Genomic DNA, 23,949 nt, shown 5'->3' with positions numbered 1-23,949 from the left:
CTAAATCAACAAAAGAGACTATGATATATTGCAGCTCATACGTAACATATGTATTAATTGTACTTTTCAAGTCACTTTTAGTCATTTTCATAGCTTCGTGTGTTATGTTTTCACGCATAATCAATTTCACACCTTCTTGTATTATATTAAAGTTAAGTTGATACGACCTTTTTACGTAGAGAACGAAAGGATTAAACAATCTGATTACTTTTTTTTTCTTTTCTTTTGAAAAGTAAGTCTTCTAGCCTGACACAACGTCGATTCTTGTAGGACGCAACTTTAGTGGTCAAGGCTCTTAGAAATTTTTAGACTCAATGTGAGAAAAAAAATTGGCCATTAAGTAAGAGGGTTTTTACTTATTTATTTATTATTTTTATTTTAATAATTAAAATTTTAAATGTGTTTATTAGGTTATCACTTGAGTCATGAAAAAAAAAATTTGTAACAAAAATGGTCTTAAATAAATTGGGTAAACACATAAACTTTGGAAAGTACATATATATATTTAATGGGGTGATCAGATTCGTCACCCTCGCTGTCTCCCCTCGAAGCAAGCTATGTTAGTAGTGTAAACAAGCTAAGCTGAGCTTGAGCTCGACTTATTTATTATTTATTAAGTCATATTCATTTTTAATTCATTTGATATATTTTGAAAAAACCATTAAACAAGCCTAAGCCCCACTGTTCTCATACGTAGTACCTTTAACGGCCCAAAGCTTGGCTCGAGCTTGATAATGCATTCATGTAAAACACTAAAACTAATACATAGAGGTCCGACGATCATACAAGGCTCAAACTCAGACTCGATATCTAAACAAGCTTCATTTAAGATTTGAGTTTTGCTAAGCTCGACAAGGCTCGTATCATTTTAACGAACCAATATCAAGTAACTTGCGAATAGCTGGGCATGTTTACACCCATAGAGATTTTCAAAAGAATGTATGTCATTGGCAGAGGCTAACACAACCAAAATCAGTTCCCAACCAAACCGTTTTGAAGTGTTGAAAACTTGGAACTAAGGAAACCTGTTCGGATAGGCTCGAAATGTTTTTAGATAATTAGATTAAAATCAATTTAGTTTTCAGGTTTGTTCATATTCGGGATGAACAAATTCGGTACCGGTACTGAAATCGGTATAAAAGTTTTGAGTTTAGGTATCGGTATGGTCAATGGCGGATGTTTCTTTGGGCCAAGGTGGGCCGCGGCCCCACCACGTTTTTCGCTCGGTAGTGTAGTTTTCCGGAAAAAAAAATATAAATGTAATGAGTTCAGCCCAGCCAAGTTATTTGAATCCGGCCCAACCATACTATTTGAGTCCGGGCCAACCTTGATTTAAAAAAAAAGGAAACTTTGTTTAAAGCGAAAAAAAATGAGAAATTATTTACGAAATAAACATATAGATAAAGAAATGCTAAGAAATAAAACTACGCAAGACCACTGCCAAACCCAAATAAATTTTAAACAAACAAACAAAAAACATTAAACCCAAAATCCAACCCTACCATCTAGTCGATGTTCGAACACAACAAATGGAGTTTTCATTGCGCGCTGGCTACTATGTGACTTACTGACTTTGAGGTTCGGCACAAAAGTCAGAACATAAGCTCGGGTGAATTGGTGAAATCGTTTGGGTGTGAAATCGATTGATTGGGCACTTTCGCAGTCTGTTAAGGTCTGAGGTTCGGAACTGACTCGTGTTGGAGTGAAATCGATTAATCTAAATAGTCAACAGAAGCAAGCAAAGACTAGGTTCGGCAACTAGCATTTCACAATTTTGTATTTCTTTAAATTTGGTAGGTTAGGGCTTGAAGTTATTGTTTGACCCGACCCAAACCGGATTGCTGACCAAAAACTTAGAAGCATGAAATTTTTTTTTGGTCTTGTGACTTTCGGCCCATGCATACTAGATGCTCAAGATCCGCCTCAGGTATGGTACCAGTATTTCCCGAATTTTACCTTAAATACCGGTACCGAACCGACAACGCACCGAAAGTTTCAGTACTGGTACCAAGAATTTGCGATTTTCTATGCCGGTACCGACCATCCTTATTTTTTTTTGAAAAGTTTACTTCAATAACAAAAGCCAAAAACAAAGACGAGCTAGCATGACCCATCCACCGAGCACGGAGGAGCCACTACTACTCTAAAAAAATTACATTAAAGCATTTTTATACCAATTTGACCAACTCCTATCAAAATCCTTCGACCTATTTTTGAGCCACAAGAAACTCAAAGCCTTGACATCTCCCAAAACCTCTTCCACCTTAGTCTCTTTGTCTTCGTACCGTTTCTCATTCCTCGCCTTCCAGATCCTCCAACTAGCAATGATCATAATTCCTTGGATAACCTTTTTCTTGTACTCACCTGACCTCAAACTGTTATGCAGAAAGAAAATGTCTTCCACCGAAAACACAAAGATCTGGGGAATTTTGCACCATGCGCTGATGTGTTGCCACACCACCGTGGTGAAAAAACAGACTGTAAGGATGTGGTTCCGAGTCCTTACCCGAATCGCATAGAATACACCTCATGTCATGAACACTTATATTTCTTTTGCTAAGGGCTTCACAAGAAGGAAGTCTGTTCTGTACCGCTCTCCAAGCAAAAATGTTACACTTTAACGGAACTCATTACACCAAATTTTCGTTAGACTGTTCGTACCGGAGTTATGTGGCAAAATGGCTCTTCTAACTGAACTGACCGAAAACCGACCATCCTTATTAGATAACCAATTTTTTTTTCTTTTTTCCAAAATCCGGTCACCAGTCACCCAACCGACAGAATCACCAATCCCCCACGTCACATCAACATACTTGTACTCGACGCATAACAACTTGTACATTAACACCAGTCTAATTATTATTATTATTATTATTATTATTATTATTATTATTGTTGTTGTTGTTATTGTTATTAACTTATTATTATCATACCTAGCTTTTCTTCGGTAACCGTCTTCAACTTCAAAATCGATGCGATTGCAACCACCACCGGATTGGAACCCTAACGCACCACTTATTCGCCTGAAAACATCATCTCCGGCAACGATTTCGAACTATATTGTAGCCGGAAATGCTGCGTCGGCACTTGTTTGAATTGAAACCACTCGCCGTACTCCACCGTGCTCGCACCGCCGCGTTGTTGTGCTTCGTGTTCGGCTTTTCGTATATTATTTTGTATAGAGCCTTTGATTCCTGCCAGATCCGACTGCCTGAGTACTTAGTAACGTCCACTGAGGTGTTCTCGTCTGCCTTATCGTTCAATTCGTTACCGGTTAGTTAGTTATTTAGTTATTTAGTTAGTTAGTTAGTTATCGTTTTGTTAATTGTTAAATTGAGATGTTGATGTAACTGTTGGTTAATATATTAGTTGTTGTGAATTTGATATTGAGAGTTAATTTGATTGTTAGTGATAATGTAGAGGTAAGTTAGGTTTTATTGTGAGTTTACTGATGTAACGGACTGCGTACTTTAGGTTTTGATTCATTATAGGTTCAATTCGTTGCCGGTTAGTTAGTTTCGCTGCTTAGTTATTGTTATGTTAAATTTAGATGTTGATGTAACTGTTGAGTATTAGTGATTAGTTGTTCTGATTTTGAATTTGAGAGTTGTTTATTAGGAGCTGATTTGATTATTAGTGATAATGTAGAGGCAAGTTAGGTTTTATTATGAGTTTTCTGCTGTAACAGATTGCGTACTTTAGGTTTTATTCATTATAGTTCAATTCGTTGTCGGTTAGTTTTGTTGTTTTATTCATTTAGTAATGTCGAGCGAGGTGTTCTCTTCTGTCTTATCGTTCAATTCGTTACCGGTTAGTTAGTTAGTTATTTAGTTAGTTATCGTTTTGTTAATTGTTAAATTGAGATGTTGATGTAACTGTTTGTTAGGAGCTAGTTTTAATTATTTGTTAGTGATAATGTAGAGCTGATTTAGGTGTACTCTAAGCAGTTGATGCTGAAAAATATCGGAATCGGTTATCGCGGTGAGATATCGGTAATTTTAATATCATGTAAAATTTATATATATAGCAACTTAACACTAATAATTCAGTATACTAATAATTCATTAACAAATTAACATTTTGCAAATTGCAAAACACTAACAATCGTAGCAAGTAGGAACTGATTAAGACTTAAAACACTAACATTGAACATTAAAGATTGATAATTAAGACTTAAATCGGGATTATAGTGATATATCAGTTAAATATCGGTCCAATATGGCCGATATAATCGGTACCGATATTCTGACCGATATTTTATCAAGGGACCGATAGCCAATATCGGTGTGTATTAACTAGTGCTGGCAATTTATGACACGGACATGTTAACACAACTCGAAAAGACAACATGTTAATGACGTGTTTACAGTTTTTAAAAGAATAAAATATTTGTGCGACTTAGGAGATGTTATGATTTTATTTTAGACTCTTATGGATTTTTGTTTAGTAACTTTTGTTTTGCTACATTTGTGTTATCGTGTCCCTGAACAGGTCTTGTCGTGTAACCTTCTTCTGAACATGTTCGTGTTTAGGGAAAAAATGTCAGTCAGTTGTGTCGTGTATGATCTATTATGCCAACCCTGTTCATGACTTTCTCTCTGTACAGATTGCATACTTCAGATTTTAAGTCAATTCTGTTCTGATTTTGATTTTGAAAATTGTTAATTAGGAGCCAATTTGATGATTAGTGACTATGCAGAGCTAAGTTAGGTGTTTATTATGACTTTCCTGCTGTAATAGATTGCATATTTTAGATTTTATAGCTCATATTCTGATTTCGTTTTCGTTTTTGGTTTTAAGCACTTTAGATTATCAGTAATCACATGTTCTGATTTCGTTGCCGGTTAGCCTCGTTATTTGGTCATTGCTTTGTTAAATTGAGATGTTGATGTAACTGTTGGTTATTAGTGATTACTTGTTCTGATTTTGATTTTGAGAGTTGTTTATTTGGAGCTGATTTGATGATTAGTGAGATTGCAGAGGTAAGTTAGGTTTTATTATGAGTTTTCTGCTGTAACAGGTTGCATACTTTAGCTTTTATTTGTTATAGAATTAAGATGTTGCTGTAACTGTTGATTATTAGTGATTACTTTTTCTGATTTTGATTTTGAATTGTTTGTTAGGAGCTAATTTGATCATTAGTGATAATGCAGAGCTAGTTTAGGTGTTTATTACGAGTTACTGCTTTAACAGATTGTGTACTTTAGATTTTATTGTTCTTGTTCTGATTTTGATTTTGAAAATTGTTAATTAGGAGCTGATTTGATGATTAGTGACAATGCAGAGCTAAGTTAGGGTTCATTATGAGTTTCCTGCTATAATAGTTTGCCTACGTTAGATATTATTGTTCATGTGCTCTGATGTCGATTTTGAATGCGTTAGATTTATCAGTAAGTATATATTCTTATTTCAGTATTAAAAATTGTTCATTAGGAGCTAATTTGATATTAAGTTAGGGTTAATTACTTAATTATGAGTTTTCTGCTGTAGCAAATCGCATGGTTTAGATTTTCTTCATTATAGGTTTAATAATTGTTATTCTATTAAGTTTATGGTGTTTGCAGATTTCATACACCAAACATGCAAAACTACATTTAATAATGTTTGTAATTGAGATTTTAAGGCAATATGAATGTGTACGAACTATGAAGAGATCGTTATGCATTTTTGAAAACAAATTGGAATTCAAATGCTGATTCTAGCATGCTTTACTTGATTATAAACCATAAACTGTTATTGTGTGTTAGCATTAATGTGGCAATATGAATGTGTATGAACATACCTGATTTAGCTGTTTTGAGAATTGCACATTAGGAGATTATTTTACCGTTGTGAAAATCTGCTTAGTAGTGACAGTGCAGGCCTAATTTAGATGTTTATCATGACTTTCCTGCTGTGACAGATTGCATACTTTTGATTTTATTCATTATTATACTATGTTCAATAATCATTCTCCCATCAACTTTATGGTTTTTGCAGATTAGACGCACCAAACATGTAAAACATCAATAATGTTTTTAAAAAACTAAAATTTGATTGAGATTTTGGGAAATGTGAACTTGTATGAAGAGATTTATATGCAATTTGTTGAGTGCTTGTTCTAACATGCTTCAGTTGATTATGAACTACTGTTTTGCTATTGTACATTAGCATTAATGTGGCAATATGAATGTGTATGAACTATGAAGAGATCTCTGTGCAATAATGTGGCTTCTAGCATCTTTCACTTGATTATATAACAAACTCTCATGACAGCTTTTGTACCAATTGTAGGACAGTGATGATACTATTCTGGAAACAGTTCTAAAGGCGGCTGCTATGCACGACAACACGGTTATCGTAACAACTTTGAATGAGGCTTGGGCAGACCCAAACAATTCAATTTTGGATCTCTTTCTAACAAGCTTTAGGCTTGGTTTCCACACCAGTAGACTTTTGAATCATTTGGTGGTTATTACTTTAGATCAGAAGGCTTTTGCAACCTGTAAACGAGTACATAAACATTGCTTTGCCTTAACTACTGAGGGGGTTGATTTCTCTCAAGAGGCCTACTTTATGACACCTGATTACTTGAAGATGATGTGGCGACGGATCGATTTCTTGCGTTCTGTGCTTGAAATGGGTTACAACTTTCTTTTTACAGTTATCCTCTCTCTCTCACACACAAACGCGCGCGCACACACACACACTAATATATTCATTGGCCGAATGTTTACAGGATGCTGATATCATGTGGTTCAGGGATCCGTTCCCACATTTCTATCCGGATGCCGATTTTCAGATTGCGTGTGACCATTACTCTGGAAACTCAACTGATGTTTTCACCAATATACCGAACGGAGGGTTTAGTTTTGTGCGGTCAAACATCCGGTCCATAGAGTTTTACAAATACTGGTATTCTTCAAGAATGGTGTATCCAGATATGCATGATCAGGATGTCCTTAATAACATCAAAAAAGATGCTATAGTTACAGACCTTAACTTGAATTTAAGGTTTCTGGATACAACATATTTCGGTGGATTTTGTGAACCTAGTAAAGATATGGAAAAAGTGTGCACGATGCACGCAAATTGCTGCGTTGGTCTTGAAAACAAAGTTCATGATCTTAAAATCATGCTTCAAGATTGGAAAAACTTCATGGCTCTTCCGTCTAATATGAAGTCTTCTTTAAGTCCAACTTGGAGCCCTCCTAAAAACTGCAGGTATCCCCTTCCTCTAATTTTTTCCTTCCATGTCAAATGACTATTATACCCTCGAATAGGGCTGTAAGCGGACCAGACCGGACCAAACCGGATGAGACCTTGTTCGTGCTTGTCCGTTAGGCTTTTGTCGCGAAAATTCTTCGTTCATTAAGGAATTGAGTTTGCCCGTGTCCGTTCGTTGGTACTGTAAACGGACGCTGCTAACAGGCACTAATGGACAAACGAACACTAAAGGACACTAATGGACAAATAAGCATAAACGACTCTAGCGAGCGTACAAGCATAAACAAATACATATTAATGCAAAAAGAATCCACCCACAAATTCGGAATTACACCGCATGATATCCAAAAATACTTAAACACTTAACAAAGTGACCAAAACATTATATTAGTTACCGACGGACGTTACCAAAATTATCGAACGAACACGGCCTCTGTCCGTGTTCGTCTGTTAAGCTTAACGAACGAAATATTTTTGCTCATGTCCTGTTTGTTTATTAAACGGATGAACATAAACAAACGTCCTACTGGACGGACGTCCGGTTCGCTTACAACCCTACCCTTGAAGAAAGGGTATGATAGTCATGTCACACGAACTTTGACCAAAAAATGGTAAAGTGACTCTTATCGTGGTTTCTATTTAACTTTAATCTTACAGTCATGCTTTGATTCGGCACCTTGGTTTGGCCGACGGAGATGAATTGAGGGAGGAAACATTCAGTTAACATATTGTATTACGTGTTAGGTCTACAACCAGCGCTCGTGTAGTAATTTTTTTTGTAAAGAAAAGAAATGATAAGATGAAATGTGCTAGTTCCATTGCATCATAGTGCAATGAGATAGATGAGTTATGTAAAACTAACCAACATATGAACAGTTGGTATATTAATAGGAGATATGTTACGCCTCTAGGCTCGAAATCCCTTAGTTTTGTGTTGTATATATTTCCCTTTTGGTGATCTTTCCTACACTTTTGCGGTTATCAAACCTAACGAAAACTGGATTTTGAATCAGAATTTAATTTTCAGTTTTGGGTCGTTTGGGTTTTTAAGTCGTGTAAGGATACAACTTTGGCTTTCGGGTATGACTGATCCCAAATCAAAGAAAGCCATGTAAGGATACACGTCTAGGTGTCTAGCGAAGAGACCAAAGCCAGATTATTTTTTTAGACCCAAATGTTTGCTTTGTTTACACCAAATGCTGTATTTTCAGACCTTAAGTCTTAAGATAATCTTAATTACTGTGTGGCTCGTCATCAGGATCATTGTGACATTGGCAAACACGCTTTACATAATTAATGTAAGGCGTTGCTGAGAGCACTTCAAGGGTTTGTGCCTTTGTGGTATGAAAAAGTACATTAGTAATTGACTCATTGCAGTTACTGGTTATTTGGGTACAAATTTATTAAATTAACGTACTTCGTCGCACTTTATGTATAAAGTGTAAAACAGAATAAAATGGGAACTTGCAATATTATTTTTCTAAATTGACAACTTGTTGTTTACAAATTGAAGTCAAAGAATGATGAATCTGTTGATAGTTGGAATTGGCTGTCTTGCAACTGGTGGATATGGGATCAATAGGTGTATAATCTGAAATTATGGTGTAATTTGAATGAGATATGGGTTCACATAATTGTGTAAATATATGCGGGGATTGTATTATATAGACTGGGCCAAGTTTGGGCCCAATTTGGGAAATATGTTTGTGTTGAATTTTTATTTGGGTTGTATTATGTAGGTGCACAATCGGGTTTTTCTAATACCCGGTTCTATATATGGAATCATGTTCGGATATGATCGGGTATTAGTCATATTCGGGTCGGGTTCGAGTCCAGACATTGTCTCTAAATACCATACCCTATGCATCGGGTTCGGGTCTGGTATAAAGCTTGGTATTCTAACTAATGTTGCAACTTGCAAGGCATAGAAATGATTACTCAACTTCAACTCAAAATAAATGATAATATGGAGGATAGTGGCGCAAATAAGAGCCCACACAACACTATAGTTATGACTCTTTGTTTCTAACTAGAGATGTTTAACGAAACCGGTTCTTGGAACCGAACCGGTGGACCCGAACTGGACCCGAACCGGTTCCTACCCGTTTTTTGTAGGAACTGGACCCTATCTGATTCAACCCGATGATTCGTGACCGGTTCTTGCATTTCTGAGTGGGGGCGGGTAGGAACCGGAACCGGTTCTGGAACCGGTTCCTAACCGGTTCTAGCCGTTGGATCGAATATAGCCGTTGGAAATCGTTTTTTGGCCGTTTTTTGACCGTTGGGGTCAAAAATAGCCGTTTTTTGGCTCCCCTAAGCACCCCACTACTAGTATAAATAGGTATTTGGTGTCATGGGTTCATCACAACACTCAAAACGCAAACCCGAACGCAAAAAAATACAAAAAAACGCTATTACAACGTTTTGAGTTCTCTAATCTCTTGTATTCTCTTCTTCTATATTCATATTTGTTGTTATGGCTACCTCACAATCATCGGTTGGTCAAGGTTCCAACGCCGAACCAAGTTTCGTTCGTATTGTACCTCATAATCGTAATCAAGAGATTTGGTGCAATTGGGATTTGGTTGAATTGAGTGACCATTCATTGAAGGCTCGGTGCAAGTTTTGTGGGATTTATTTAAACCCACTTTCGAATTCAAATTTGAAGAAACACATCGAAAAACCGTATTGCAAGGCGTTGAAAAAGAATGTCGATTCGCAACAAACGCAAATGGATAGTGAAGGCGGAATATTTATATACCAAATTGATCGAGTTCAAGATCGTATGGCGAAGTTTGTGATTCAAGAAGCTTTGCCGTTTAGCCACTTCGACAACCCTCGCTTAACCGCCATGATTCGAGATACGCTTCAACCACAATACACTCACGTAAGTCGTCATACTCTTAAACGTTATTGTTTAAAATTGTGAAAGAAGGCCAAAGAGGTACTAATTGCATATTTTGAAAATATAAATACAGGAATAAACTTAACTAGTGATGTTTGGTCGGCTCCACATGGTCTACCCGAATCTTATCTTTGTGTCACCGCTCATTGGGTAGACCCGTCATCGTGGGAAATGATGAAACGCACCATTGCTTTCGAACTCTTTGAGTATCCACATACGGGAGATAATTTGTTTGAAATTTTAGATTATGTTATAAAAACTTATAAACTAGAAAATAAAATATTTTCAATGGCATTTGATAACGCGTCGAATAATACATCGGCGGTTGATAAATTAAAATTAAAATATACGCCGATTTGCAATGGTGTATTTTTTCACTCAAGGTGTGTTGCACATATCATTAATTTAATCGTGCAAGACGGACTTGCTTCGGATGAGTTTACATCGGTTATAAACGATTTTAGACTAATGATACATGAAGTTTTTAAGAAAAGTAAAAAAAGACAAATGGAATATAGAAAATTTTGTAAAGATAAGGGAAGAAAAGCTTTGGGAGCTAATTGGGATGTACCTCATCGATGGAATTCCACTTGCATAATGTTTCAAAGTGCTTTGAAACAAAGAGAAACTTTACAAATGTTTCATTCTAGTCTTGCCGAGAATGATTTGGCAATCCCCTTTTCAAATGAGAAATGGGAAATTATCAAGACTTATCGACTTTTCTTGAAGTTTTTAAAACATCAACTACGAAACTATCGGGAACGTATTATCCGACAAGTCCTTTGGTTCTTTCGGAGTTATTTTTAATCGTTAACAATCTTAAAGAATTTGAAAATAAAAGTCCAATGTTTTCAAACATCATATTACCAATGAAGTTTAAATTAAAAAAATACTTTCTTGAATTGCCACCGGTTTTTACTTGCGCCGCCGCTTTAAACCCAATGTTAAATGTTACGGGGGTTGAATGTGTGATAGACGAAATTTTTTCAGCCTTAGATATGCATGAAGTTGACCCAAACTTTTCAACAGAGGCAAAAAATGATTTTAACTTGAATTTTAAATTTATGTATGACTTTTATTTAAATAAATATGGGTCAAACATACACATGCCTATGCCGGGGGGGTCTTCATCAAGTTCAAGTGCTACTAGAGTACGAGATCCCATGATTAGCCTTATGAACACCGTTCGCAACGTAACGGCTAAAAAACAAAGGGGTAACACCCCTTCAAGCAAACTAGGAAGGTATAGTGCAAATGATTACTCTACCGGTTTATCCGAAGAGGAATATGGCACTTTTGATGTTTTGGCTTGGTGGAAGGTAAAGGAAACCGAGTTTCCGATTCTTGCCACCATGGCCCGTGATTTACTAACCGTCCAAGCTTCTATGGTAGCTTCGGAATCCGCTTTTTCTCTTAGTGGCAGGGTAATATCGGTGAGAAGAACAAGACTAAATTCGGAGTCGGTGGAGATGTGCATTTGCTTAAAGGATCACTTGGACTCAATCGATCGTATTCAACACGTAACCACTCTCGAAGATGAAACACCACTTGATGTTCGAGTGCACGACGAACAAGAAAGCATTTCTACAAGTAATTCCGAGGAAGAAGTCGCCACTCAATAATTACGACGAACAAGAAGGCTTTTCTAGAAATAATATGTCACAACTTTATATTTATAAGTTTAATGTTTTGTTAGTTTGTTTTTGAAGATTTTAAAACATGTAACCTTTTTTTTTGAACTTCTTAAAGTAAATAAAATGAATTTTATGTTAATTGTTTTGTTTATTTTTCATGCTATACAAATACGAATCGTAGTTTAGAATCCAAATCGCAAACGAAAAACGAAAAAAAAAAACTAAATGCACTTGTATTGCAAATCCAATGAACAAGTTTACATTGTACAATGGTTACATATTTAACTGATAATGTTCCAACTAATGAAACTCTGCAACTGATGTGTCACTGATTCATATTTTGCATCAGTGACAACAAACTCTGCAACTGATGAATGTTCCCACTGATGAGTATTCCTCATCAGTGGCAACCTTCAGTAGTTGTCATCAGTGACAACCTTCAGTAGTTGTTTTCAGTGGCAACCTTCAGTAGTTGTCTTCAGTGGCAAACATCTTCAGTAGTTGTCTTTTCTTCATCAGTTAATTGTTTATTTTTATGTTAATTGTTTTTTTTATTTTTCATGTTATACAAATACGAATCGTAGTTTAGAATCCAAATCGCAAACGAAAAACGAAAAAAAAAAATAATTTTTACACTGTAACCGGTTGGAACCGGTTACGATACAGGAACCGGGTTAGGAACCGGTAAGAACCGGTTAGATAGGTTAGGGGTCCGAGGGTGGGAGAACCGGTTTGGTTCCCTAACCGGTTCGAGCCTGGAACCGGTTTAATTGAGGGTTTTGAATATAGGAACCGGTTCCGGTTCCTAGTCCCAAACCGTTTTGAACATGCCTATTTCCAACTAATGTTGAACTTGAGTCTTAAGTGTGTATATATTCCTAACCTAAGCTATTACATTACCATTACTAGATTTATTTGGGTTTTAAACCATTCCTTTATTTGGTTGTAGGATACCTTGTGTACTTAACGAATGATCAACTATTTATCTAACTTTGTGTGAGACTCACTCGATTTAAATATGTATTATTAATCCCCAAATCATAAACGTTTAACCAAGAATTGTACAAGAATAAATAAATGCAGTGTAGAACAAAACAGATCATCAAACTTCGATCAACACAATAACTTTTTACAAATACTAAGAATCACAAAACTAGATAGGAACCATCAGAGAGACGAAACAGGCGAAAACGAAGATCAATGAAACAAGAACAATATGAGAGATAATAAGGTGAGACGATTATTGCATGTGTAACGGTGTAACCTACCCTACACCTCTCATCTCCTTTTCCTCAAGTCATAAAGATCACAAAACCAAGCCCACAAAAATAGTCTGATCCAGCCCACCAGCCTCCAAGCATATCACCGAGACACCGACTCTAGCAAGCATCGACCCAATCAATCCAATATACAAAACAAGCACGAACACGATTGTCTTATAAATAATGGCATTAATATTTTTAATATTATTTGCTACTGAATTGAGATAACCATATAGATAAACCAAATTTGATATCGAATTATTAGGTTTGATAACCTAGTACCTATTATTGATTCATCTTCCACTTCGGGTAAATTCAAAGATAATCTTGTTCACACTTGGCTTAGGAATCAATTAGAAAAATTACACCCTATACGTTGATGCCATAGATTCTATCCCTAAAATCCATATATTACATACTTTAATTGCGCTTTTGAGTGTTTTCTAGAATGTTTTTGATGAGGGGGTAAAAGGATGTGGTTTTAATGTTTGACATCGTGTGTTTTATTTATTTATATATATTGAACACGAGTAATTTGAGTTCTTCTACGCTTATAGGTGAAATGAGCTTAAACGAGCTAGAGGACGTGTTAATGACGAAGATTAAGTGAGAACTTGAGAAGCTGGAAGCACACGGAGTACTGGAAAGTTCTATAGTAAAGAGAAAAAATAACAAGAATTGGGTTAGGGCGTAGCATACGACCCTACGACGTAGTCTTATATATAAGACTAATGCACACATTGATACGTACTAGTACATATGTCTAATACAACCTAATGCACATATGCACCACATCAAAAAAAAATTAATTTTTTTTTTGCATATAATAAAACATTACTACACATATGCAATACACATTATTGAATATTTGCAATTAAACACTATTGAACCTATAAAATACACATTATTGCACATGTGTAATACAACAATATTTCACGGTATTACATATGTGCACTACATCAACTTATTATATTATTTTTTTTACATATAATATAACAAAACTATACATATACAATACACACGATTGAATATATGCAATTAAACATGATTAAACCTATAAAATACTCATTATTGCACATGTGTAATCCAACAGTATTGCACAATATTACATATGTGCACTACAACCACCTTTTTTAATTTCTTTTTTATTTTTTCTTCTGGTGAAGAGTAACAAAATATAAGAATGATGGAAGAAACGAAATTTTGAAAATATTGTTTTATTTTTAATTAAAAATAGTTATTTAGGAGTTTTTAAGTTTTTATATAAGAAGGAGTATTCTCTTTATTCTTCCCCTATATTTCAAATGAATTATCACTAACCTCTCTCAACTAAATCCACAAACTTTCTTATATTTTACAAAATTGTCTTTAATTAATTTCAAGCATAGCTAAGGCAAGATAAATAAATGTGATATGAACTCATGATTTCAACTTATCGGCACTTCATGACATAAAACTTATATCTCAAGCAAATATGAGTTGTAATAGAGAGAGGAAAAAACATGATTTCTATGTCATTGCTCACATTATTCGTACCCCTCGTGAAAGTTATGATATTATATGAATACTCAATAAACATTTTTGAGAAAAGAATCCAAAGTGAAAAGCATACATGTCATATTTTTATAGGAATGTGTACACAAGGATTTCACATGTGAAATAAAGATCACATGAGTCACACTAAACATAGTGAATATAATAATAATAATAATAATAATAATAATAATAATAATAATAGTAATAATAATTATTATTATAATTATTAATTATTATTATAATTATTATTATTATAAAAAATGAAATTTGGTGCCCGCAACGTGTCTATTAATCTACATGGCTGCACCAAATGGGTCGATTCATTTTTTATATTTTTAAACACCTTTTTGTTTGAAACATTTTGATTTTTAAGATTTTGTTCCGATACCGTTGATTCTGGATGCTTTTTACCAATTTCCACTGCTATTATTTTTGTTTCAAATTTGTTATATTTTAACGTGGACAAATTTTTTATACTTTACTTTCAGTGTCGTAACCCGATACAAACAAAATTCACGTAAGTTCTCTAGAGCAACGTGTGGTTTTCATTAACGATTTACTACCGACATCATCGAGCCCGGCCCAATTCACATTAGTTCACAGTCGTCAGGCGCAAAAAAAAGTTTTGTGTCTATCAATTCCTGCTTAATTTGTGCCAATTCGTAGACGCAACCCGTAGTTTATTTTTGTTCGCTAAGGTGTTTTTAAATATATTAACTTTTGTACTTCCGTGTGACAAGTTTATTTTTTGCTTTACTTTTGATACTGTAACCTGATACCGACTTAATTTGCATCAGTTCGCACCGCAAGCGTGGTGTTTGTTATGTTAGGTTTGTTGTATTGGGGCATTAACGGACTTATTTGTTGGTTATTTTCGGTGTCATACCGTGACACTGACTAAATTCATGTCGGCTCGTAGCCTCACTGCGGGAGTTGATAAGTTAATACTATAACATTTATATATTGAAAAATAGATTTAACGTAAATAATACATTAAATAGGTCTTTTCCCCCTACGGTGTAGATCCCTTAAAGCATTTCTATCTATTTCCCTTTCTTCAAATGAAAAAGTACATTAAAAATTACTACATATTTTCTCTCATTTTTAGTTAAATAATACTATACATTTATTGTTATTTTTCTCTCTCTTTCATTCACAACTACTTTTAAAAAAAATATTAAAACATTTATAGGGTGCTATAGGAACCTTTCAAATATACGGAAACATCACTGCGTTTTCTCTATCATAGACTCACAACACCCTAGACCATTGTGACAACCCGGACTTTTACACTAATTCCGTCAACACAAACGCCATTATCTTACACGTCATGCATAACATTTACACGAGTCAGTAACAAGTCATACACATGAGTTCGTCTATACGAGTTGGTGATTAATGTTAAATAATACATTGAATAGGTCTTTTCCCCTACAATGTAGATCCCTTAGAGCATTCCCATCTATTTCCCTTATCTTTAAATAAAAAATTACACTAAAAATTACTACATTTTTTCTCTCTATTTCAAATAAATAATACTTTTTATACATTTATCGTTACTTTTTCTCTCTCATTTACTTACAACTACTTTCAAAATATATTAAAAAATTATAGGGTGCTATAGGAACCTTTCAAATATACGAAAAAAATCACTGCATTTTCTCTATCATACACTCACAACACCCTAGACCATTGTGACACCCCGGACTTTCACGCTAACTTCGTCAACACAAACGCCGTTATCTTACACGTCATGAATAAAATTTACACGAGTCAGTGACAAGTCACACACATGAGCTCGTCTATACGCGTTGGTGATTAATGTCGAATCGATTACGTTAATAACTTGTATGATTTAATTATTTCAAGATAAGTGATTAAGTGTTACATGCTTTTCCATATTATAATTAGTTATTATAATTCTAGTTATAAAATTATACGGTCACATACGCCCGTGCGGATCGGGGTCGCCCATATTTGGGAAAATTTGTTTAAAGTTTTTTTAAACCCTAATCACCTGGTAACTCTTTTCAATCGTCTTTGGATGAAAAACTTGAGTTCTTGTGTAATTTTGGGAGCTTGTGGGTGATTCGGAAGATTAGAGTTCATCAACATCATTGTTTGATCGTTAATTCTAATAGTTAACGAGTCGAGTGCATTCAGTTGGTTTGAGAAAAGTATTTTACACACATCACCATGTGAGTTCATGCTTTTCTTATTTGTTTTCTGTATAGAAAACACAAATGATTTGTAGTACTACTAATTCTAGCATGACGGGTACAATGTCGTAAAATTGATGTATTATTGACCTAACATTTACGCAAGTGTTGGTGATAGACCTAGTGGGAATGCGTACATTTCGTTAGCTTTGGTTCAACCGTGTAGTAGCTTGTAAATGAGCTAGCTACCTTGGTATATTTGAAAAGTGCTAAATCTGTTTATACATACACTACTTATACTACGTATACTACATATACTACTTTTTACTACAACTTATGAACTCACCAACCTCGTATTGACCCTTGAGTATTTATACTTGCACATGTTGCTAGATGTGCTAAGGAGCGAGTTGCATTGTGTATGTCTTGAATCACATTTTTCGCATGAAATTTTATTTCACATTATTTACATTTGATGGGTTGTGCGTGTTTGAGCACATGTTTTATTATTTTAAACAGTTTACCTTTATGCTTCCGCTAAACCTTAAACTATTGATTTGATTTTTTATCTCATGTTTGGATGAGACTTAAATGGTGTTTTAATTACTTTTAAATGGTTGTTTTGTATAACGAATGAACTAGATACTAGTATGTCATACGTCTCGCGGTAAAACTATGTTAGTCGAAATATGAGGGTGTGACAGCCATTCCCTATATTATAAAACCTCACTCACACAACGTAATGGATGGATTATTAATGCTCTTAAATAACAAAATGAAACTTTTCTTATTTGTTGTCTGCACTTTTCTCATGTTTGGATGAGACTTAAATGATGTTTTAATTACTTTTAAATGGTTGTTTGGTATAACGAATGAGCTAGATCCTGGTTTGTCACGCGTCTCGCGGCAAAACCGTGTTAGTCGAAATATGAGGGTGTGACAACCATTCCCTATATTATAAAACCTCACTCACAAAATATAATTATAATGAATGGATTATGAATGCTCATACATAACAAAATGAAACTTCTTGAATGATGAACTGTTGACATTTAAAACTTGATTGCGGTTGTGTCCCCTAAGGTTAATTCCATCCATTGTCTCAATGGAAGATAATGGATGGAGTTAACCTAACTGGTCAAAATAACAAACAACTGTAAACGTCAATGCTAAAAATATATTTTGTCGATTTTTTCAAATAAATTTTATTACTTTTAAATATATTTAATATGTTTTTTATTCATTTAGTTAAGAGTTAAAATATTGAAAAAATAGTGTAAATAAATTTTAAAAGTAACAAAGTATAAAGAGAAGCAAATCAAAAATAAAAAAATGGGAGTAAATTACCTTTTTTTTTCAGACATTTAAACTTTTTTTTACAGTTGTGAGCAATTAGCTAAGTTAATCCATTATCTAAACATGGGATAATGGGTGAAGTTAGTGTAAGATGTCAAAACCACAATCAAATTTAAGCATCCGTGGTTCATTCGTTCAAATTTTCATTTTGGGGTGAAAAAACTATGAGACGTAAACCACACGAGACAAAAAAATCAATTTGCTCCAATAAATAGTATATGTATAGAGATGTGTATATATGAGAATTACAAAAATGCTTTTAAACGAATTCTTTTGGATAACTAGGGGGCTTTCTCCATTAGGAAAAAAAAAAATTTACTCCATTTAATAGTGTTGGGAAAATAAATTTTCAAACTATATCTAACCTTTGCGTTTTGATAATGACTTACTAAGTCTAATGTTACACAAAAAACTATTAGTTCATCAAAGATATTATATGTCACGTACGTCCCTTAACGCTTGATTGATCATCATTAGTCACACTTTAGTATGTTCAAGCACTTAATGAAGACTACATACTTAAGATCAAAGATGGTGGAATTAACAAGTTTTAATCCACGAAGTGTTATATAGAGATTTCTACATCAACAGTGAAGATGAAGAAACTATAAGATTAATCCATTGAAGATTAAAAAACAACTTAATCAAACTAAGTTGTTACTTTTATAAACTTAGGGAAAGTTTATAAAAATGCATTTAATCATATTTTTTAAAACGTTTATTATTTGAAAATCAAATACTACTTGAACGAATCCTTCGTCTTTAAGAATGACTTTTATTCAAACCTTGCATTAATGACTTAACAATCATCAAAAGGGTAAGTCAAACCCATAGAAAGAAAGATTTGAAGCTTTGGTTGAACAAACCAAAGTATTCATTAAGTGAAATACTTGCGTTTTTCTACAAGGATAAGTAGGAAGTGATAGGGACAGTCTCCCACATGTGAAGAACCCACAAATGAAGTTAAAAGGCAAGACAAAGACTTTACATAACGTTCACATTGCTAAAACCAATGTGAAGTGGACTAGACGTCAACGGTCGTTTGAAGCGTTTGTGGTGGGGATCGATTGTAACTAGCCAACAACCTTGCATATCACATGCTTTCTCTACAAGTTTCTCATACACTCTAAAAGTTAAATCTCTTTCATATTCAAGAAGAATTCAAGCTTCAAATATCAACAAGAAGAGATTAAAAGTTATAGCAAAAAGAAGAGCTTTCTTAAGCTACCAACCTACAACTTGCTTGCATTTTTGAGTGGTCATCACCAGAATCTGTTCTAGTAATTTAATTGGTGAGGGATCATTATTTTGTTGATTAATAATTGAGAGGTGAACATACTATCTTGATATAGTGTTGTTATTGCATTGGGTTGGGAACTCTATCTTGATATAGAGTTAATAAATGGTTGAGTGAAGAATCACTATCTTGACATAGTGAGAATTAGAAGAAATTCTAAGGCTAATCACCTTGTGTGTCTAGTGAAGAAGGTGATCACTTCTTTTTAAGAGTGTGACGATTGTATCAGTCATCCTTACCATTTATGGAGACGACCAATGAAAAAAACTTTCCATCACGGTATCGGGGAGAGTATATAGAATGAATTAGTTAACATTCACTTGAACCTCTATAAATGGCATCTCTATCCCTATACTCTTTACTTTATTTGCATTTATTTTTATAAGTTGTGAAAATAGTTTATTAAAGTCATAGCTCATTAAAATCGAATTAAAATCTATTCACCCCCCTCAAGTTCAACAAATAGTATGTGGATTCGGTATCTATATAAAACATAACAAAACATTTATGCTAGTATTTGGCCTAATCAAATAAAATTACAAACATAAAGTTGCCATTCACCGCTTCGATATCGTTGGTGAAAAAATAATGACGTGTATTACAAAATTAAAGTTTGGTTACACAAAATTTGGGTCACTCTAAACATAAAATGAAGTCGTTACATGACTAAAAGGATATATACACGCGTTTCAAATCGATCCAAAACCATAAATACGAATACGGACTTGGTTTCGAAAATGCCGACATAGACATAGGTACTTATATTGTTCGGTCAAGCTTAGGTTTATTAACTCCGAATACCCGTGTTAGACCCTAGTTGGGGGTATAGCGCAGACCTTGATCAAGATTTGTAGATACAAAAGTTAAATAAAAATAATGTTTCTTTACAGTTAAGAAATATAGAATTTTATATACATGAGGATATAGTTAAAATATTATTTCTTCATGATTAAGAAAGATAAGCTTTTACCTACAAAGGGTATAGTCAAAATAGTATTTCTTTATGATTAAGAAACATAAGATTTTATAAATACAAAGGTTATAGACAAATGAAGTTTCTTCTTGAAGAAAGAACCTATATTATAGATGTTTCTTCATGAAGAAGAAACTCAATACATGATGGGAAAATAAAGAAAAAGATTTCAGATCTAAATATTTTATTCAAACAAATGATCAATCAAGGTTTAAAGCTATCAAAACCAGACTAAAGGTTTGCAGCCGGATTAAGAGACGATCCGTGTATTTATAAACCTATTTGTTTATAGGTTAATCATCAATCATTCATAAAGGTTTTCAAACGAGATCACCACTTCATTCAAAACAGACAATCACATGTGAATACGTTAAACCTTTTTAAATCAGTCAAGATGAACGGGTTGTTTATCTTAACAAAGTCAATCAAATATTTTTATGAGATTACGTGATCCCTAATTTACAAGATTGAAAATAAAAACAACTCAGACCGAATACACATGTGTCTGGATCAAAACATAATTTGTCTAATCTATCAATCAAGTCTATATGGCCGCAGACTAGAGATCATATTAAAATTTCTCCAATGGGCGTCAGTTCCCGGAGAACCGAAATTGTGTATGTATGGCAAGTGGTACAAATATAGAAATAAGAGACATTTCTACTAAGATTGTTCAAAAAAACTATATTGCCAGTCAAAGAATGTAAGGCCCCGTTACCGGTAGCCCCTACTTTAACGTCGGATTTACTCATAAACACAGTTCTACAAATCAAGTTAATTTAAAACATTCGCGGAAACATTAACTTCAATCATTCGATACAAAACATTCGATCTTTTCTTAAAAAAAATAACATACAACATTATATTTAAAACATCATTTCTTCCACCTTCAGATGCCAGCCGTTCAATCCATGCCATCTCAATAAACCTATTTACTTGCGTGCATACTAAAAGTCAGCTACACTGAGTGAGTTCTAGTTAATCAGGCAACATACAATACATTCTCATATTTTCACGTATACGTATCCGAAGATACATATTCATACTTAGCCGAACTTCGTTTCTAACACTTTATAATTATCCATAAGAGGACCATTGCATAATATCTATTAGAAGAACAATTACTATTACTCATAGAAGTAACAACTTGAATCACCCATAGAAGGATCTATATAAACTATCCATAAAAGGACCCCTAAATATTATCCATAGAAGGATCCTTAACGTTACCCATAGAAGGGACCCTATATACTTTCCATAAAAGGACCACTATACTTTATCCATAGAAGGAACTCTATACCTGATCCATAGAAGAAACCATATACATTGTCCATAGAAGGTACTCCATATAAGGAACACATACTCAATTATATAATATCCGTATAAGGAACGCTAATAAGGTTCACAGTCCTTATTTACACTATCACACATCGAGTCTAGGTCCCATAGTAGTTTAGAGGGATTTATCATCCTAACTTACTATGCCGGACGTAGATCTCACGTACCATTCATGTACCTGCTTACACATACCTCACATATACGATAATTACATCGTAGCATACGAACACTCTAGGCGTCTTCACATCATTCATCTACCAACCATACTCCATGATGATACGTGCAATATCCGAACATCGTTCACGCACCGACAAGCATTCATTCATAACATTCATACATACTATCATCTAATTCATCATAGCATACACTTACCATTTAAGGTAAGTATGTTAACGTTCACATTGAGTATGCACACAACCCCGAAAACATAACAAAGAAGTGGGGCTAGAAACTCAGCTGTCTCCGGTTTCTTTCTGAGTTAATAGTGATTTATTTCTTCAATTGAGCACGGCTAACTATATATCAATTACACGTATCAATTTCCTAATTCATTATTCTTTCTTTAGGTTGCACCAGAAATGGTTAAGTCTGGTCTATTCTAGTAGCATTGTATTTGAATATCTTATATTTGAAAGGTATTAGAATACATTTGTGTTAGCATACATTTGTATTCAAATGGCATATGATTAGAATACATTTGTGTTAGCATACATTTGTATTCTAACGGCATGTGATTAGAATACACTTGTATTATAATGGCATGTGATTAGAATACATTTGTGTTAGCAATCAACTTGTATTAGAATACCTTTGTATTCTAATGATATATGATTAGAATACATTTGTATTCTAATGATCATATATTGTATTCGAATGATCATATTGTATTCTAATGATCATATTGTATTCGAATGGCACAATGAATAGAGTCCATGATTGTATTCGAATGGCACAATGTAATCGAGTCCATGATTGTATTCGAATGGCAAAATGTAATCGAGTTATATCATGTAATCGAATCGAGGCATTGTATTCGAATATACAGGTTGTATTTGAACGATGTGCTGTTGTATCCTCCTTTTATCATCATTTCATTATATTTCACAGATTTAATACCCTATTATGGTCCCATATAATCCCATAAACGTTTCCCTAACCGTGCTCGGCTAAGACTTAGCCCGCTCACCCATAAAGCTTGAACCTTTATCATTTTCAAACCCGTTTTAGGCTAGATCTAGATTGTGCATCAACAAAGTTTCAACCTTTATTGCTTACAAATCCATTTTAACTAGATCTAGGGTTTTTAACATGAACCGTATATACTAACAAGTTCGTTAAGTCCATTTTAAACGTCAAGTTTGTAACTTTATGGTTCATCTATACCCGATCTATTCTAGGGCTAAGTTTTAGGGCAAAACGTTCGTAAAAACATAACATTTATATGTAAAGAACATACCTTTTGACGTTTCAAGGCTACGGTTAGCTTCGGTTATGAACAAAAATCTTGTATTTTGCTTCTATAGTTTAGATTTACCAAGATCTATGTTCAGTTTTGGTCTTGAATCCTCTTCCTTGGTCACGACCGAACTAGAGGGTGTGTGTGTGTGTGTGTGTTTTGAGTGTGTAGGGAGCCTATGGTGTAGAGATGAATAAAAATGGAAAGGATTAGGGTTTAAGGGGTATTTATACTCCCTTAAGTCAATGAACTTAAGACCCATCTTTCCTTTTTGGTCCATATTTATTCCATTTAATTAGCCTACTTAACTTTCGATATTTATTATTTTATTAATTCTTTATTACTTCAATTAAACTTTTCCATCATAAATAATAATAATATAGAAAATATTATTCTTGGAAATTTCGGGATGTTATAAAGAAAGATTTATTAAATGTTTTTAGAGTCAACGATTTACCAGCATATCGCTGACGTATTTTCTCCACATACTTCAGGGAGGGAAACAGATTAGCACAAGTAGAAAGCAATTATAGTCATTCATGGAGTTAGATGATCATAAGGTAGAGATGGCTCAGTTTTAAATCATTAAAAAATTGTAAATAATATTTAAACATGATTTATAAAATCAAACAAGATTTATAAATCAAACACTCAGCTATTTATTATCCGAGAAGCCATTCAAATGAATTAATGTTTTATCATAAATAAATGTTTCAAAATATATTAATATTTTATTATAAAACAAAGACTTCCGCTAAATAACCCGTAAACTATGATATATTTACAAAACATGTAGCGATTATTGTCACACGCATAGGCTCTAAGTA

At 34.0% G+C, this 23,949-nt stretch overlaps 1 pseudogene across 1 annotated transcript; it reads left to right on the top strand.

Annotated features, from left to right (window-relative positions):
- Positions 1-3,550: 3,550 nt before the first annotated feature.
- Positions 3,551-7,243, top strand: LOC143582605 (uncharacterized protein At4g15970 pseudogene; annotated as a pseudogene). Its single transcript, XR_013144000.1, has 3 exons — positions 3,551-3,810; positions 6,274-6,642; positions 6,719-7,243. The product of XR_013144000.1 is annotated as an uncharacterized protein At4g15970 pseudogene (transcript).
- Positions 7,244-23,949: the final 16,706 nt, after the last annotated feature.

This window comes from Bidens hawaiensis, unplaced genomic scaffold (genome assembly GCF_021521415.1).
Source record: "Bidens hawaiensis isolate Kalapana, Puna unplaced genomic scaffold, B.hawaiensis_p1.1 tig00031803_1, whole genome shotgun sequence".
NCBI classification, from domain to species: domain Eukaryota; kingdom Viridiplantae; phylum Streptophyta; class Magnoliopsida; order Asterales; family Asteraceae; genus Bidens; species Bidens hawaiensis.
The sequence above is the reverse complement of the archived record's forward strand: the minus strand, read 5'-3'. Positions and strand labels throughout refer to the sequence as shown.